Source organism: Tamandua tetradactyla, chromosome 3 (assembly GCF_023851605.1).
Source record: "Tamandua tetradactyla isolate mTamTet1 chromosome 3, mTamTet1.pri, whole genome shotgun sequence".
NCBI lineage: Eukaryota > Metazoa > Chordata > Mammalia > Pilosa > Myrmecophagidae > Tamandua > Tamandua tetradactyla.
In genome coordinates this window covers 158,000,676-158,021,292 of record NC_135329.1, presented here as the reverse complement: position 1 = coordinate 158,021,292, position 20,617 = coordinate 158,000,676, and the positions used below count along the sequence as shown (strand labels likewise).

Genomic DNA, 20,617 nt, shown 5'->3' with positions numbered 1-20,617 from the left:
TTGAGGAAGAAAGAAAAAAGAGAAAGAAAGGGAAAATCTTAGTGTTTAGGGGGAAAAGGAAAGAAACCACAGACAACTTGGTAAAAAATATAGAACTTTCTAAAATCAGAGTACATTCATACAATGACTGGACTGTATGTGAAGGAATGAGTCCATCACTGATAGAGGTCTTTAAATAGAAAATACATATGCACCTGTGAGGAATAGACAAAAGATATTTTTTTCACTAGGTGAGAGATTAGCTAAATAAGTTCCAAAGTTCTGTGAGACTCATAATAGTTCATAACTCAGTTTCGAAAGAGAAAATTCCTTACTTTGAATGAGAGGTGAATATACAAATTATGAATTTCTTAGAAAATTTTCTACTCCTCTTTGTACTGTACTATCTTGACATAAATGAAGGTAGCCATGTGATGTATATTCTTGCTTGCCAATGTCCACCTATTACAGTGTTACAGTTGAAAATTCCTAATAAGTACTGTGAGAATTTATGCTTCATTAATTATGCATTTTAATGGATATTATGAAGTATTAGAAAAATAATAGCATGTAGCTTTTCTGTGTGTGAAATATTTTAAAAATATTTTTCTTAAAAATATACTTACAAAGTAATGCTGTTCCAATTAAAGTTTTACTAATTTCTGAAATTAAGTTTCTTATGGTTCATGAATAAATGCCTCTATGCATCTCCTATCGATCAAACATGTAAGTCACAGGAAATTATGGATTAAAGTGCCAAGGAAAATGATTATTTAAAGATTGATGAATATCCTAATTTTAATGTCAGAGAAAGAATGGAGTGCATCAGAACTTGTGCATGCATAAAACAACTGAAATATAGGGTAAACGTGCTCACAGAAACACAACAGAGAGATCATGTGAAAAGAATAGCTTTAAATGAAGCTGAAAATTATTAGGGAACAGGGTAACCTTTTAACATCTTCATAATTTCATGGCAAAAATATTCTGTATAGTGCAGCAAGAAGTTACAAAATGTGCTCATTCAAGACAATTTTAATATGATAGCTTTCTGTTCATTATTAAATTTGATGACACTGATGTATTCCAGATGGAGAAAACAATTCCTTTTTGAATCTTGGGAATGAATTTGATGAAGAAACTGCAGATTCACTTATTTTTTCTTCTTATAATTATTTCAGTAGTTGGCGAAAGATCCTAGAAAAGGTAAAAGCGACAAACTGTGGAGGACAGAAGGAGAATGCTAATAAACCTATCACTGTGGTGTTATCGATGGCATGTTCTCACCAGTGTGTATGTGTACATGAAATGTATATAATATATATGTATACATAATATATAATCTGCATGTATATGTTATGTATATTCATGTAGTTTAGGTATTCATGCATATATTAAATTAGGAAAGCACACTGAGTATTGCACAGTATTTTCTCATAATATATAAGCATTCTAAGTGATAATTTTTCATTGCAATAGCCAATATTAGTATCATAACTTTAGGCACCATCAGAATGTGACTATAGGGTAGAAAGTACTCTGAGGGTTAGGGAGAGTTTGGGAGCAAAACATGGACCAAAATGGTAGCACCTGAGGCTGTGCAGTGAACTGAGATTCCGCATATTAACTGAAGTTTGGGCAACTAGGATTTGCTTATGGATTGGATACTCTGCGTGAGAAAAAGTGAGGAATCAAGAATGATTACAATATCTTAGGCCCAATTTAAAGTAGCTATATATATATATATATATATATATATATATATAGCACTATTCTTAATAATTTCCGTTATCAAAAACGTCAAGGAAACCTAAGGTAAATAAAATTTTTGAAATATGATTTGCTGAAAAATTTATCAGAAAATTTTCTGAAAGGCTATGTGAAGCCAAAAAAAAAAGGAAGAAAGAAGGAAAACACACAAAGAAAAAGTCCCTTTTCTTATGGGCTTGTGAGAAAATGATGATATGCTACTATCAAAGTTGGGGGTGATAACATATGTAATTTTTTTCACTTTTTTTTTGGACAGTATAACACATATACAAAGCAAAGAAATAAGCAATAGTTTCAAAGCACTCCTCAACAAGTAGTTACAGGACAGATCCCAGAGTTTGTCGGGACTACTGTATGATCCTCTCAGATTTTTCCTTCTAGCTACTCCAGAATATAGGAGGCTAGAGGGAATAAATATCTTTTATCATCACAATCACCTGTTTTTCCTTCTTTTTTCATAAAAAAATAGCATATTATACAAAAAAGCAATAAATTTCAAAGAACAGCACCATGATTAGTTGTTGAACATATTTCAAAGTTTGACATGGGTTACAATTCCACAATTTTAGGTTTTTACTTCTAACTGCTCTAAGATACTGGAGACTAAAAGAAATATCAATTTAATGATTCAGCATTCATATTCATTTGTTAAATCCTCTCTTCACTGTATACCTCCACCATCAGCTTTGATCATTCCATCCCTCTCTTTAGGGGTGTTTGGGCTATTGCCACTCTAAAATTTTCATATAGGAAGGATCTGTCACTAATTTGGCATAAGGAGATGGAACTATCTGATGTTCTGCAGAGGCTGGGCCCTCGAGGTTTCAGGACTTATCTGGACCAGAGACCCATCTGGAGGTTGTAGGTTTCTGGAAAATCACTCTGGTGCATGGAACTCTTCTAGAATCTTATATATTGCCCTAGGTGTTCTTTAGGATTGGCTGGAATAGTCCTGGCTGGGATTTGGCAGGTTATGATAGGTAGTGAGGTCTAATGGAAGCTTGCATAAGAGCAACCTCCAGGGTAGCCTCTTGACTCTACCTGAACTCTCTCTCTGCCATTGATATGTTATTAGTTATGCTTATTTTCCCCTTTTGGTCAGGATGAAATTGTTGATCCCGTTGTACAATCTATTGTACTGGATTCATCCCTGACAGTCATCTCCCACATAATCAGGGAGACTTTCACCCCTTGATATCATGTCCCATGTAGCAGGGAGGGCAATGATTTCACTGGCAGAGTTGGGCTTAGAGAGAGTGAAGCCACATATAAGCAGCAAAAGAGGTCCTCCAGAAGTAACACTTAGGCATACCTGTAGGTAGTCTAAACTTCTCTGCTGCCCACATAAGATTCACAAGGGTAAGCCTCTGGATCAAGGACATAGCCTATTGATTTGGGTGTCCTTAAAGTTTGACACAGTATCAGGGGATTCCCTGATGATAAGGTTGAATAGTTCCATACCCTTTCTCCTATCACTCAAGGGATTTTGCCAATTTTTTTTTTTTATTATCCGCTTAATATACTCTAGGATGTGATCCAGGCCTTACAATAACCTATACAGGATTAAAGGACCTCTTTCTTATTCTGGACTCCCTGAGTTTCAGTTGTTCAAATGAGCTATACAAATAGGTTGAGTTAGATTATGCACTAGAGAAAATTTCAGTTCCAGACCAAATAAACCTTTCTTCCTTTGGTCTCAAAGAGTACGTGTGGTTCTAAAATAAAGGCACCATCTTCCTTACACCTGTGTTCTGAATTACGTTAACTGCAACTGAATCGGCTTCATTCTTATATCTAAATATCAGGTTATATATATATATATATATAGGAGCCTCTCAAAATCCAGAAATAACAATCACCACTCCAGACTTAATGTGTCTGCAATAAAAGCTACAATCTAGGCCCTTGTTTTCTTGTAGGCATTTTCTAAAGGCGACCATACCATTGTTGTTCTTTTGTTTCTGGCTTATTTTGCCTCACCAAATGTCCCACATATTCATTCAGATCATTGCATGCCTCATAATTTTGTTCCTTTTTGTAGCAGCAGAGACTTCAGTCATAAGTATACACCATCATTCGCCAATCTACTTCTCAGTCAATGCATCCTTCAGCCACCTGCATTCATCAGGCATTCTGTGTAGTACCCAAAGTCCACAGTCCATCAACATTCTCAATTTTAGATAATTTCATTCTTCCCAAGGAAAAGAAAATCAATAATCACACCCTCGTCAAATAGGAAATCTAAATCTCTTCTTAACTCTTGTCCCTCCACCCATTTTTTATCTCTGCTGTTGCTTTGGTAGTGCTGAGGTTTTCCTTTTGAACATAGCCCATAGCATGCAATAGCAGTTTCCCCCTTATACCCTGGAATTAAATACTCTTTGTATATAAATCATATCTTTGAAGTAATTCTTGCAAGAACTAATTTGTATTTCTAGTGTTAATCAGTGGGACATGTAGGTCTATACAACCCCTCTCAATCTTCTTTATCTTCAAAATGGTAATATTACTTATAGACCCACTAAAGAACCACCTTCACTTCCATCTATTCCTTATATTGGGAATATAAGGGACCTCATTAGCTAACCATTCACCCTTTTCTAGCTTCTATGTATCTCTAAGTCCTCTACATTCTGTATTAAAAGCCTCTGATTATACATTTATGATGGTCATAAAAGTGAAATCATACAATATCTATCCTTTTGCATCTGGTTTATTTAACTTAGCATTATGTCCTCAAGGCTCATCCATCGCATCATGTGCTTCAGGACGTCACTTCATCTTACTGCTGCATAATATTTCATCGTATATATATACCACATTTTGTGGATTCACTCATCTGTTGATGAACATTTGGTCTGTTTCCATCTTTTGGCAACTATGAATAATGCTGTTATGAATATTGATGTGTAAATATCTGTTCGTGTCATTGCTTTCAGCTCCTCTGGGTATTAGTGCTATTGCTGGGTCACAGGGCAGCTTGATATTTAGTTCCCTAAGGAACTGCCAAACAATCTTCCATAGTGGCTGCACCATTATACATCCCCACTAGCAGTGCATAAGTGTCCCGGTTTCTCCACATCCCCTCCAATATTTATAGTTTACTGTTTTTTATTAGCAGTCATTCTGTAGGTGTGAGTTGGTATCTCATTATAGTCTTGATCTGTATTTCCCTTATAGCCAGTAAAAAAAGAGCATCTCTTCATGTGCTTTTGAGCCATCTATATTTGCTCTTCAGAAAAATGCCTATTCATATCTTTAGCTCATTTTATAATTGAGTTCTTTGTTCTTTTATTGTTAAGTTGTAGGATATGTGATTTCCAAACTTTTTTCCCCATTGAGTTGGCTGCCTCTTTACCTTTTTGACAGTTTTTTGAGGTACAGAAGCATTTGATTTTGAGAAGTTCCAATTTACCTATTTTTTCTTTTATTGTTTTGCTTTATATTTTCTTCAAGAAGCTTTATGGTGCTAGTTCTTATAATTAGGTGTTTGATCCACTTTGAGTTAATTTTTGTGTAGGGTGTGAGATAAGGGTCCTCTTTCATTCTTTTGGCTATTGATATACAATTCTCCTATGCCCAATTATTGAAAAGACTTTTGTCCCAGCTCAGAGGATTTGGGGGACTCGTCAAAAATCAGTTGACCATAGGTTTGGTGGGCTATTTCTGCACTCTTGATTCAATTCCATTGCTCAATGCTTTCATCTTTGTGCCAGTACCATGCTGTTTTGACCACTGTGGCTTTATAATAGGCTTTAAAGTCAGGGAGTGTTAATCTTCCCACTTCATTCTTCTTTTTTAGGATGCTTTTAGCTATTCAGGGTCTCTTTCCCTTCCAGATGAATTTGATAGTTAGCTTTTCCCAATCTTCAAAGTAGGTTGTTGGAATTTTGATTGGTACTGTGTTGAATCTGTAGATTAATTTGGGTAGAATTGACATCTTACCTATATTTAGCCTTCCTATCCATGAGCAGGGAATGTCTTTCCACCTATTGGATCACCTTTGATTTCTTTTGGCAATGCTATATAGTTTTCTGTGTACAAGCCCTTTAGACCCCTAGTTCAGTTCATTCCTAAGTACTTGATTCTTTTAGTTGATATTTTGAATGGATTTTTTCCCCTTAAGTGACTCCTCAGTAGGGTCATTGCTTGTGTATAGAAATGTTGCTGATTTTTGCACATTAATTTTATATCTCGCCACCTTGCTGAATTTGTTTATTAGCTCAGGTAACTTTGTTGTAGATTTCTCAGGATCTTCCAAGTATAGTATCATGTCATCTGCAAATAATGAGAGATTTACTTCTTCCTTTCCAATTTGGGTGACTTTTATATCTTTATCCTGCCTGATTGCTCTAGCTAGAACTTCTAGCACAATATTGATTCATAGTGGTGGCAGTAGGCATCCTTGTCTTGTAGTTGATCTTGAAGGGAAGGCTTTCAGTCTCTCTCCATTGGTTTTTTCCTGGCTATTGGTTTTTCATTTATTTCCTTTATCATATTGAGGTAGTTACCTTTGATCCTACCTTTTGGAGTGTTTTTATCAGAAAAGAAGTTTGAATTTTGTTGAATGGTTTTTCAACATCAATTGAGATGATCATGTGATTTTTCCCTTTCAATTTGTTAATGTGCTATATTACATTAATTGATATTCTTCTGTTGATCCATCCTTACATTTCTAGTACAATCCCTTGGTCATGGTGTATAATTCTTTTAATTTGCTATTGGGTTTGATTTGCTAAAAAATTGTTGAGAATTTTTGCATCTATGTTCATTAGGGAGATTGGCCTGTAATTTTCCTTTCTTATAGCATCTTTACCCAGTTTGGTATTAAAATGATATTAGCTTCATAAAATGAGTTAGGTGGAGTTCCTTTTTCCTCAAATTTCTGGAAAAGTTTGAGCACGATTGGTGTTAGTTCTTTTTGGAATATTTTTTAAAATTCCCCCATGAAGACATCTGGTCCTGGGCTTTTCTATGTAGGAAGATTTTTGATGACAGATTGAATCTCTTTACTTGTGATTGGTTTAGTGGGATATTCTATTTCTTCCTGAATCAGTGTAGCTTATTTGTGTGTTTCCAGGAATTTGTCCATTTCATCTAAGTTGTCTATTTTGTTGGCATATAATAGGTCAGAGTATCCTCTTATGATTTCTTTTATTTCTTCAGGGTCTTTGGTTATGCACCCCTTCTCATTTCTGATTTTGTTTATTTGCATCCTCCCTCTTTTGTCCTTTTTCAGTCTTGCTAGTGGCCCATCAATTGTATTGATTTTTTTCAAAGAACCAATTTTTGGCTCTATTCAACCCTGCAGATCCACTGTTCTGGTGGGGGGGGAGAGTGTATAACCCTGGTGTGCGCTGGTCTAAGGCGTGGGGCCCTTTGTGCACATGTGTAGAGCTGTGGCAGTAGATCAGTGTTAAGCCTTTGTGGATTGGGAGCAGAAGTGGCATTTCAGCACTTTCTCTGACCTGGGAAGCGTGGCTGAGGGCTGTGTGCATGAGTGGTTCTAGGACTGCCATAAACTGACGTTCCCGGGGCTGAAGGACATGATTGGAGGCCTGCTCATATACGCAAGTCTCAGAGTGCTATAAACTGATATGCAGAGCTCAGGGGGTTCAGAGTGAGGCTGAGTGACACTGTGGGTGAGGGGCAGGGGTAGCCTGGGTGTGCAAGGGGCTGGGGTAGCCTGGGTATGGAGGTTAGCACCCCTAGCTAACTGGCAAAAGTTATGCACTTTTTATGCACTGGCAAAAGCCTACAGGAAGCAGGGAGGCAGAAGTAGTGCTCTGGGGGGGAGGTGCAGGAGAGGTGGGTTGGGCTGATCTTGGGGTGGGGGTGTGGCGTAGGTATGCGCACTGAGGGCTGGTGGGACAGGACCACTTGGAGCACAGGGAATGGGAGTGAGTGATGGGGTTCATTTGCATGGGGTGTGGGGTGAGTCACAGTTCATGGGGCTGCGTTGGTGAGGGTAGCGCATTCAAGGAACATGGCCTGGTTTACTTCCTAGTCCCCGGCTCCCCATCCATGTACTCGCGCAGGCTCCTCACCTCCACACCAGGCTCCAGCTTTCTGCCTCTCAGTTCCTCAGCCCCTGCAACCAGTGCCACTCTATGTGGTGCGGAAGACTCTCCCAGGTCAATTGCATTCTTGAATGGCCATCTCAGTCACCCTCTCGTCCCTTCTTTTCAAAGAAGCAAGGCTGAACTTGAGCTACTCTATTCGACCATCTTCCCAGAAGTTGACATGTGTATTTAAAAAATAAAAATGTAATATTGGTCCCTAACTTCTTATTATATTCAAGAAGAATAAAGTAAGTTAACATAACAAGTTAAACTATAAATTAACTGAAAGAAATTTTTTGAGTAAATTTCAAAATCTTAACATGGGAAAGGCATTCTAAGCCTAATACCGAAGAAATAAGCCATTGCTACAGATATTATTGCATAGATATTGAAATGCATTTAGTAAATTGACGTTATCTGATTCTAAGACTTATCATCCTTGCCACATACAAGGAAGCAGATAAAGAATTTTCACTGAAGCATTACTTAAAATAGAGATAAATAATAGATAATCCAAAGACTAAAAATGGGATGTGAAGCATTGCAGAACAGCCAAATACAGATATACTATACAAGAGGATTAAATTTATGATGAGGATCATGCTATATTGTTAATGTTTTTAAATATATAAAAAAAAAAAGTTTAGTGTCCTATCATGTAGGGGTGGTAAAAAAAATGCAAGTCATTTTAAAATGGTTACTTTTGAAGGGAAATTTCTTTTATGTTTTTCTATTTCACTTGTTTGCTTAGTATTAAACTGATTACTTTGGAATTAGGAAAATAGGGTAATTAAAAATTGCAGTAGTGTGAAACTCAGGTACATTGTATCAGAGTTAATTTAGGCTATATTTATATGATCCTCTTTTTCAAAATCATGTTTCCATAACAACAATTTAGAGCTCCAGATGTAGGTATCCTTTTATCTTCTAGGATAAAGTCATAAAATGTATTGGTACTAGAATAAACAGATCATACTATAAGCAGGTATCATTTCTAAAGCATAATGATTTGAAATTTTAAAGTGAATATTAAACAAAATTTTAGTTAGACTCTTTATAAAACCAAAAGTAATTAATCTTTCTAAACAATCTTTTCCTATTCATGTGGCTTAGACTATAAAATTTAGGTCAAAAAAGTGTTTTTCACTCTGTGTATCACTGTTACATAGCTGTAAAATACTACAAGAATATTTCACTATGTGGGGAAAATTATACATATTATTATTCATAAAATCATCATTATATGATTAGTATTCTATATTTTAAAACCATAGCACTTGTAATACCAATATAATACTATTAAATTGGTCATTCATCATGGTAGCTACCTTTAATGTTATCACTTAATCCACTAAAAAAAAATGTTTTTTTTCCAAAACTTTTACAATATTCAAGAGAATGACTTTCTTTTTTTGTTTTTAACTGAAGTAAGTATTAAAAGCTTTGGCATTCATTGTTTCACTTGGTCTTTATCTTTTTGCATTTAAAACATAACAGATAAAATAGCATACCAGAATATTTCAAAGATCAAGTTTTATACAAAGTTAACTTTAATATTTCCAATACAGAATATAGTAACACTCTAGTAAAAATTCTGTTTTTATGTATTCTATGGAGATATCTGTATAAACATTTGCAAAGTACAAACATTAGAAAATAATTTATAATGAGTAGAATTTTCATGAGGCTATTATAAATCATTTATTTTTAGAGTATTATTGAAGCAGTAATTTAACTAGGAAAATTTTTCCTAGTGACTTGAAGGAGTGAAAAGTTATAGCACAATGATGTCTTACAAAACAAATAGTAAGAATTTTTGCCATCTTTCAATGGGTAGGTGGTAAATTAACAGATAATAATGTTTGGATAAAATATATATCCACATCTTAATGGTCACTATTTAGATAGGATTTTACCTGCTTTAGCTAATATTATGCATTTTTAATTTATGCAATTTTTCTGAAAACAACCATCCAAGCAAAAGAAGAATGGCAGGCAGGAACTGATATTAGCCAGTTAGAAATTAGGTTAGTATCAGGAAGGTTCTACAGGATACCACAAAGGGTGGACCCTCAGGGTTAAGGTTCTGCCAAGAAAGTAAGTTGTTAAGACCTGTGGGCCTTTGCGACCTTTAAAGATAAAAGAGTCAAATCAGCTTGGGAGGCTTGGGGAGAGATTTATTCATAAAGGCTTTTAAATATATAATTTAAAAGTCTTATGATACCCTCAACTAAGCAGCCCAAGTATGAGTATTAGTACAAATGTAATGACAGAAAATTTTGAATCTGAATGATATTGAAAAGGAACTGATATAGCTATTGTATAAAATGAGAAACATTCAGATAAGACTATGATAAGCTGGAGAAGATGGTGGGGTTTGAGATGGGGCTGGGTAGGATGCCTTGGTTAATTCCAAGAGCATTAGAAAGAGGCAGTCTTGTAGTTTATACTTGATAAAAGTATTTGTATATGGTATCTTATTGTATAGGTATTTTTGACAGCCAAAGATCAGGCTCAAAGGTAAATATTAGACTTAATGTGCATAATGAAATTATACAAATAACATGCAGTATTATAGGAGAAAATTTTATTGTGGTAATATTTCTGGCCTCTTCCAATGAATTTTTAGTTGTAAAAGAAGAGGAATAAATCATGAGGAGCCTGTGAAAACACTGGAATACAGTGTTTTCAAAGAAGAAATTTGTGAAAACTTTGTAAATAAGGAAAGACTTTCCTTTTTTATTTAGATTATGTTTTATGTAAGAAAAAGCTGTAGAAATAATTAAATTATTTCTCTTCCCCCTGCTTCTTCCTCTAATATGTAGTCTTAAACATAAAACAATTAGGAAGGAATGAAGAATCTGTGTAAAACAGGTGTCAACTTCTGACTATATACGAAAGAAGAAACATTATGCACAGGCTGATTCCTGGTTACAGGGTCTCGTGAACACTCTTGCTCAGATGGTGCTTTTGGTCCCAATTCAACTCCATGGTCCCCTCCATATTCAAAGACGAGTATTACTCTGCTGTATTCAATACAGTCTACATCTATGTAGGGGCAGGATATCAGGCAGTAGGGTATCCCAGCTCAGGACTATGGGATATTGATTAGATGGAGTATAGAGTCACTACTTCTATTTTGTTATTTATTGTGTGGACTCCTAATGTTAACCTCTGTTGTAAGAGGCTGCATTTCCAATGCACATTTTTTGATGATTTAACATGAATAGGTCAGGGAAGAGTGAGATAAACCTTATTTTTCAAATTTATTTCTAGCTTACTGAGTGGTCACCTGTATATTTTATATTTAATACCCTCAACAATCTAAGTTGAAGTTAGTCTTGTGCCTTTATGCTCGTAACATTCTTCTTATTATCTATTTATTCCTTCACTCACTCACTTACTAATTCACCTGAAAGCTAGCCAACATACTACCTGGGGCATTATGCAAGACACAAAATTAAATTAGAGATACATTTTAAGACTGGCATCAGTGCACATTGAAAATAAAATGTGAACCAACCAATGACTTGGGAGGGAAAAAGAAAGAAAAAAAGAAAGGAAGTTCTTCTTGCTTTTTACCTTGGGACATTGTTTTTTACCTTCCGGCATTCCTTCTTCCATGTTGTTACTAAACAAGCTGATTTAGAATTGATTAATGGAGACGGATTTTCAGAATATTCTTACCAATTGCTAGGAAAGAGACCACCTGGTAATGATAAATTGAGTCTGTTAGGGCTACAAAATTGAAAAATAAGTTGTTTTTCAGAATATACAATGATGTTGAATTTTCCTACAACTAAATCAAAATATACAAAGAAAAAAGCAATGAATAATATTTTTCTTACTTTTCTAAGAATGAGCCATTTCACTGCTATCTAATATTTGTATTCAGAAAATATATTGTATATTTAGAAGCATCTTAGAAATGATTGTGCCTAGTCTCTGACACAGTGCAGCAGTGCCTTCTGTCATATCCCAGAAAGTATGTCTTTTTGATTTTATGTGTTGATTGGGAGGTGGGGGAGGAGCTGTCTTTCCATCTCTTTGGTTTGCTTGTTTGTTTTTAAAAAGAATTGTTTATTTACTGAACCTGGAGCATTTTGATACACAACCAATTTTAAATTTACATCTTTGAATTCAATTTTGAAGTGTTTTCACATACACACAAATAATTGGCATGCAACAGTTGTCCTAAGGTGAAACATAGTCACCTTACCAAAAAACCGTTGCAAGTATTTTCACCCAAGTTAAACAAAAAATTGTTTCTCCTGAGCATGAAAGCCTGTAACAGATTTAAATTAATTTACAAAACTTATTACTTGTCATGCTCCCTTTGCAAAAATCCAAAAAAAAAATGTATAAGTAACTAATATACATCAGTCACAACACGATCTTGGATCATTCCCACACCAAACCAGTTACTCCTTTAAGCCCATGTCAGAGACCAAGAGAGTCATTTGTTTTATACAAAATTCACGTGTCAAAAATGAAAGACCCAAGGAAAACAAAAAGAAAACCCTGGTACTGACACGGATGTTCAGTACACGAATTTAATAGTGACCCAAAATGCCATTGCTCAAAAATAAAACAGTGACTATGTATCGTTGTAATAAAATCCAAGAGGCTCTAACCCTTTGGCATCAGAAAGCCAGATTTTTCCCAATTGTGTGTCTACACACTTCCTACGTGCCAAGAGCAGAGAAAGTGTACATACCAACATAGAAAGAAAAAGAGCTACATTTGCTGAAACACCCAGAGAATTGACTTTAAGAGACTTACTAACAAGGTTAGGAAGAAACCAAAAAATGGTTACTACCTGCTTATGCCATCAATTTAAGTGAAGGTGATTGAGTCTTAAGGTTCAACGTAAAAATTTAGTAGGAGTGGAGATGCATTTTGGGGTAAGTCTTATCTTTAAAGCAAAACAAGAAAGAAAGTATGAAAGTACCCAGCTATGGTAACATTCTCCAAAGTCAGAGAGCTGTGCCATTAGACTTGCAGAAAATGTCAGATGCAGACTGGTTGTGTCTGATAAGAACTCAAAAAAGTGAATCTTTAATGACTTGAACTGCATGAGAGGGAGCCAAAGAATGCAGTCATTTTAATGAAGTACTATCAGCCCTTCTGCCGATTTCTTGAAAACAACCTGCATTTTATTATGAAAACAGAAGGGAAAAAAGACATTTAAAAGAGACTATACTGTATTTCATTTACAGTTTGAGTTCTGGAAGAACAGTATTAATGGGAAATTCAAATAAGAACCAATGCCAATCAGAGGTCAAATGTTCATTATAACTTTCCTAAAAAGATGTTTTCCCCCTTATAATCATTAATAACAGAGAAATATAAGCTATGAAAGTACAGTTCAAAAAATAAAAACAGAGAAACAAGTGGCATTATTGTGTGTTAAATAGTGAGATATGAGACAAAGGCTCTTAAACAACCCTCTGACTTCAAAAAGCTCTTTAGATCTAAGCCAATGTCATGGCAACTAGAACAAGAGCTTCAAAGAAGGACCAAAGGGGCACTCTGCCGTTTGTGTCAGTGATACCTGTGTGAATTCTCTCCTGTACTTCCATGTAAACATTCATGGTTTACAGCTGTTGTTGCCACTGCTAGCTCACTAATCATTTCTTCTAGCTTGTTCTGATGAGCTTCTGCTTCCATGTCTTGTCCTTTTGGAGCCTCCCCAACATCAATGGTGAACATCACTGTCTTTGGAGTCATGGTGACATCCTATTGCTAAAGCACAACTTATATGTGCCATCCATGTGAGCAGCAAATGCGTATTTCCCACTGGACTCTCGGTCTCCTTTATCAATTCCTTTATTTATAAATTCCTTTATTATCAGGCCCAGAATCTCCACTTTGATTTCCTAGAAACCACCCTCGGCCATATGAGGCCCATCTTGGTTTGCCCTAGGTGACCCGCCGGAGGAAGCACTCCTGGGCGTGAGCGGCCGTGCTGATGAAGTAGCCCGAGGCCGTGCCAAGAGTGCAACCAGGGGCCCCAGCAGCTCCGAGGTCACCTAGATGGGGCTGAGACCAAGGCCAGGGCGGGAATACTGCGTCCTGATGCGCCACCACCGCCCCTCCTTAGCCGCCTCCGCTGCGGCTCCCCGTCTCTTTCTTACTAACAGAAACTTCAGTGCTTCAAATGAAAACCAATTAAAATTTTGAGTCATAAAATTGCAGAAAGTTATTTCTCATAGTGAACAACAACAACAGAAATGTTTTTCTGGAACTTATACCCATTGGCCCTAATTCTGTTCTGTGGAGTTAAAAATAAAATCTAATCCCTCTTCCATATAGTTCTAATAAAAGTATTTATCAAAAAGTGGGGAATTTTATTTTCTTATATTATAAATGAATAGAGAAGCGCCTGAGAGAATTCTTTTCAGTTGTTTGCTTGCATGCCGACACAAACTGCTTCAAAACAACTGTGCAGTACATGGTCAGGGATCACGGAAATGAATACAACTGCTATAAAAATGAGTAATACACAGGAAAAACAAAATAAAGTGCAAGGGAAATTATGTGGGGATTTCATACTAAAAAGAATTTTGGCTATTGAAGAAAGTGCAGGAGTTCTTGAGGAGATTCATGAAAAATTCCTATTACTTTTTCCATAGAGAGAAAATCAGGGAAAATTTGTGAAGAAAGGTTATCAGGGCAACTCAAAAAAAATGCTGAAACAAAAAACACTCAGTATATTCACTGAGAAATCTGAATGTAGGTTGCATGTAATATTTAAAATAATTTATTTAAAATATGCTAGCCTATCTAAAGGGTATGAAAGCAGATCAATAAGATACATGTATCAAATATCTAGATATAATAAATATTAATTTTACCATATTTGCTTCAAAATGGTATATATTAACATATACAATATGAATACAGTTTATTTCCAAAGGTATTCCACCTTAATTCTATTTCATTTCCCATTCCCAGTGGTAAACACTATCCTGAAGTTTGTTAGCTATCATTCACAAACACTATATTTATCTTATTATTTATCTATAAAGTACAGAATATTTTTGGTATTTTGAAACTTTATTTGAATGGTATCAAAGTTGCTAGCTTTATTCAGATCCGGTTTGTATGATTTATGCATGCTGATCCATTTTGCTGTAGTTCATTCATTTTCATTAATGCAGAGAATTATTACATTAAATAGATTTCTTTATTAATTTTCTTATTGGTGGACCATTGTTCCCAAAATATTATAGTAAAAATAAGTCTGAAATTAAAATGCTAGATTCTACTATTCTCTTAATCAATATATATATATATATATATAGAGAGAGAGAGAGAGAGAGAGAGAGAGAGACAACCTCTTTAGTAAAGAGAATATATATTGATTTTCTTCATCAATATATATATAGAGAGAGATAACCTCTTTAGTAAAATATATTTGTGGTTAATAATATAAGTTAGGTAGTATGCATTATGTAAGACATGGTTATAAATTGGCTTTAACAGAAATGATTATAATTGAATACTTTTCTGAAATATTCTACAAAATCAAGGAAATTTTCATTTAGGGAAGATTAATCTTCACCATCATAAATCTTCATTCTGAGGTTTACAACAGATTTGGTTATTAATTCCCACAAGCTTTTTACATAGGCTCTTCTACTCCTATGTTTCATGCATACTAGATTATCAACTTCATTCTAGATCATATATTATTCTAGATCCTGAGCAGAGAGGTGATTTGATCTAATGGAACCAGGATCAAAAGCAACATGATTTGAGAAAACTTCATCTCTGTTTCTGTGTGTGGTTTCTAACCCTAAACTTCTACATCAAGAACCATCTGGGACTCTCACCCAGCATATTAACCTAAAATTAATTATGACCAGGATTTAAAGGTCCCCTGTCCAGATATAAATAGCTTGAGGTGGAATGAACATAAGATATATCTTATTGTTGATAGAGGAGTGTATAGTATAATCTTTGCAGTCAGATATTTCAGCATTCAAATTGTGGCTCCAGTAATTCCTAGTTGCGTGAACTTGGCAAATCATTTAACTTCAAGCCCTCAGTTTTTATCCACAAAATGGGGATAACGGTTTCTACTTCATTAAGTTTAGCTGAATAATGTGTAACAAGTGTTTATGCTTTCCAAGCTCTGCTGTAAAGACTTCTAATATATATATTCATTTGACACTCTCTAGATTTCAGAGGCAATTGCTTCTAAAATACCCAATTTGCTGATAAGAAAACAAAAGCACATAGAAACAAAGTTAACTGCGTAAAGTTACAAATCTGCTATGTGACAGAGCTGGAATATGACCCAAAGCATTCTGGTTCCATGGCCATCATCCTTAATTTTTCTGTGCCTCTTAAATTGAATCTTCTATTTAATTCTTCACATTGGAATAGGTGATTTCCATCATGCCTCTCTTTCTGAAGAAATCTCAAAGGAAAAAGTCTATGAAGTACTTAAGGCATTCAAATAACAGTGGAAAAATCATTACTTTAGAAGTCTTAAGTCAGACTTTCAGAATTGACCTAATTCACAAAAGGCCTTGAGAAAGTTTCACAACATTCGTGGGCTTCATATTTCCTCATTCATAAGAAATAGAAATTGAAAAGTTTCACTTATAAGCTACTTTAAAAGGTTCAATGAAGTCATATACAAAATCTCATAAAAATATATGCTTAATATATAATCTAGTACATATAGGCAATAATATATAAATAATATATATAATTATGTAAAATTTATATATGCATATTTAATTGTCTTGCAAATACTTTCATTTAACACCATGAAATATTATTCAATTTTCTCCTCAATGGGGTATCTTTTGTGAAAATAAATTAATTTATAATGGGGTCTTTATGCCAAGATGATAAAACAAAAAAGCTTTTCTTTTTCCTTAAGTATGCTGGTGAAGAATGTGAGATCAGTTTCAGCCTTCTGTATTATACTGCTACTGTGAAGAATTTTGTTCACATCTTTAGGCACCTAATCTAACAAATTCACTGACAACGAGGTGTAGATATTCAAGAAAGTAAATAATTTACGCATTCTTGGCCTGGAGCTCAACTCTCTAACACATATGTTATTTGATGTTCATATGTTATTTCTTGGATACCCACACATGAATGCCATATGCTAAGTTGATAAAATGTTAAACAAAATAGATTCATATTTTGGCAGTTTTAACAGCATCAGGAATAATATGTTTGAACAATCATTAAATCCTTTATGATACAGAGACAGCTATTTCTTTTTAACCTGATGACATCTGAAGATTATGAAAACATGATATTTTACAGTTGGGGAAAAAGAAAAATATGATTTGGGGGATGATTTTCACTGCAAAATATATTTAAATTCATTTCATTCTGAAGTTTAATTTATTCTTCTACTAATCTACAGGTAAATCATCACCATATGAGGTTCCAAACTGAAATGCTAATTTTTTTGACATAAGCAGGAAATTCTATTGCTCTAGGCAAAAAAAAAGTTTGCTATTTATCATCAACATGTTACTATATTAATTTTTAACCATATATGACGATGTTAGGGAAGTCTCAGACATGCTCAGGTGCCATCTCCCAGATGTGGCCCATGCCCCATCCTTTTCTATTGTGTGCAAATGTTTATCAGGACTACGGGAACTCTTAGTGGGAAGGTTCCCTTTCACTGGGATTGTGTAAATGCCCCTCTCTAGAGCAGTACATATTTGTGTCCCCTCTTGATGTGATGGGTTCTTTTCCCCTGCTCTTTTAGACCTTTGTGCTATGTAAGTAATAAAGCCCTCATTTGCTCAAAATTTTTGTTGTGCCTGAGCCTGTGTGCCCACCACAGACCCTACAGCAACTTGCACCACAGATGATTAGATCCAAAGTATATTTAATGGTTTCAGAATTATAACAAGAAAGTGTGAAAATCATCTTATATTACTACTATTATGATATCAGCTATTTTATGATTAGTCGTTTAGTTTTATTTACAAATATTAACCAAAGAAAAGTCACATCTAATGTGATTAATTACTAATAAATTGTGGAAAATTCAATGCTTATTGTGATTTAGTAATTTTGAAAACTTTAACAGCAGTAATTTTTTAAATTTATTTTCATATAAGTAAGGTCAATTAAACACTTTGGGATATATACTTGGCTAGTGGCTGTTATGAAAGAGATATCAGCATAATCATTACAAGGAGATATCCCAACAATCTCCTTGACAGATAGCCTTATTTTATACTTCTCTTAAACATGTTACTTTATAAATTTAATTGATATCAGATGCCCATTATCATGCCACCTAGTAATATTTCCAAAACCAGCGTGAAGTCCTTAGTGTGTGTGTGCTCAGTTGTGTGTGCATGCGAGTGTAAGAGAAAGTATACTAGCAGTTACTTGCACTCATACCTCTTCAAATGCATTGTTCCATGTAAAGAAAGTCTGGTGTTTCTGAGTTGTATTATGTCAATAGCAGATGTAGAAGAATCATGTACAAATACAACTTTGCCTCATTCCTAATTACTTTTTATACATCCAAATCAGGAGTGTGCACAGGTGGTTCGGTGGTTAGAATGCCGGCCTTTCATGTGGGAGACCCGGGTTTGATTCCTGAAACATGCACCTCCCCCAAAAAATAAATAAATAAAATAAATCTAAATTAACTTAAACCATGATTCTGATGATAGAATCAGAATCACTTGTGGAGCTTATGAATTGTTTCTCAAATTGTTTTCTCCACACCAACAACTTATTTTGGAAACTGGTTAGATCTGTGAATTTGTGTGCCTCTACCTCGACCTCTGAATCGAAATCTTTGAGGATGGTGTTTGGCTCTCTGTATTTTAATAGGCATTTTGTGTGATTCTGATGCAAATGTATGGGAATCACTGCCCTATGCCATTCTCTAACCCCAGAGGTAACGATTTAGTATAAGGGGATCTCCCCTGCAATTTTGATACACTGATTTGCCAAATAGAAATATCGTAATTATTCTACTCATTTTCATACAAAGAAAAGCATTTCAGCTTATCTTAAATTTATTTACACATTTAAGGATAGATGCAGAAAAAATTCAATTTTTTTTGGTTCACTGTTTACTTTCAAATGAGAGTTCTTTTCAATAAAGGCCGTATAAGGTAGTAATACAAATGTGGATACCAGCACTTAAGAAAGTGAAATATGGGGATTTATCACCATTAAGGGATTTCTGAAAACTTCCCAGGATGAAACAATTTTAGTTAGGAGTCTGAACATATTTGTCTGCGAAAATCTTTTACAGACACATGCTGCAAATGGAGCAGTCCAGATCATGCCCTGTTCTCTTTTCCCTTTACACACATTTCATTTTTTAAAAAGTGCTTGTGTGTGTATGTGTGTGTGTGTTTTCCAAAGTAGCCTGACTAGTCAGTTTCACACCTGGCAACACATAAAATGCAGAGGTAATAAAGGGGAACTCTCTTGGCAATAAATACTACTTTAACCATATTGACGATGAGTGTTATTTTCCTTTGCCAGAGTGGAATTTGAATTTACAAGGGAAATTTGAGCTAGTGGCTTATTGCACAGTGGCATGGCAATTATTGCTGCAGATGCATTGCAGGTATAGTTTAACTATAGGTGAAAAATTATTTTTACAGTTAATCCAAAAGATAGATTAAGCCAAGTACTAAAGTCTATTTCTTATATTGCTGTGTCAATGCTTAGAAATATTATTAGAGAAAACATGCTCATTAAAATAACAGTAATACTATACTTAACATAATGCTATTTTGTATATATACATTTCTATTCAGAAATATCTAATATGGTTTATTTGGTTCAGCTTTGGGCCTAATAGTAAATACACCACCTGGGTGTATACACACAAAACATGAATCTAAATTCAAGTGTCTATAAACACTTGAAAGTTATTCACATTTGGCTCACAGTGAGAGTGTACCCTAGAGGATGATGCAAGTAAACTGAATCAGTTTGTCACCATTCTCAGCACTTACATTCACAGCCACTGGATATTGCTGCCTTGGCAAGTCATGGGCATGCCTTGTGACAAAGAGCTTCACTGCAGATGATAGAAATAAAAGCATGCTCTTGGCAGATGTCACCAAATGACTTAAATCGAAGGTTTAGAATACTTGACATGCTATGACAGATTTCAGGATGGACATAAAGGAAAACAAAGTGTTAAGAAAGAAAAGAAAAAGCACAACCCTTGAGGTGGGGAAAAATATGAAGGAGCAGAAGCTGGAGCTTTTTGTAGGATTAATTATTTCATTGTCATTGTCATTTTATACTTTTGTCATTGGACCAATTTGTACTGAGTGAAGGCAGAAAAGAGATAAAGAAAACAATGCTAAGCATTCTTCTAGCTATCATAAATCTAGTATCCTTGACATTCACACTTATTTTACTTTGGAGGGAATTTCTAATAGTACCTGCTAATTAATCATTTCTAATTTCATTACAATCTGTTTTACAGTAGTACTTTTCTTTCTTGACTTTTAGTTAACAAAGCTTTTGATAATAACACAATAAAGAGTCTTTTACAATTTAGTATTCTTTAAGTTTATTCTAATAACCTACAGGCTTCTATTATCACAGAGTTATAAGAAGGAATTCTCATAATCACCAGAAGCAAGAAATGGCAGTGGTACAAGATGACAAAATATACATACACTTAGGGAAATCGGATGTACTTGAATTTATCAAAACTATTATAATACCTAAGTAAGTTTATACTGTTCTCCTCTACCCTGGGCTCTAATTTGTATAATTAGGTTGAACTTAGAAGCAGAAACCATGGCAGACTCTTAATC

The 20,617-nt window shown here is 34.8% G+C and overlaps 1 long non-coding RNA gene and 1 pseudogene across 2 annotated transcripts in view; both read right to left on the bottom strand.

Annotated features, from left to right (window-relative positions):
• LOC143676440 (uncharacterized) overlaps nt 1-20,617 on the bottom strand; it is a 92,144-nt gene that overhangs the window by 65,760 nt on the left and 5,767 nt on the right. The window lies entirely within an intron of this gene.
• LOC143676822 (transmembrane emp24 domain-containing protein 2 pseudogene) lies at nt 13,286-19,888 on the bottom strand (annotated as a pseudogene).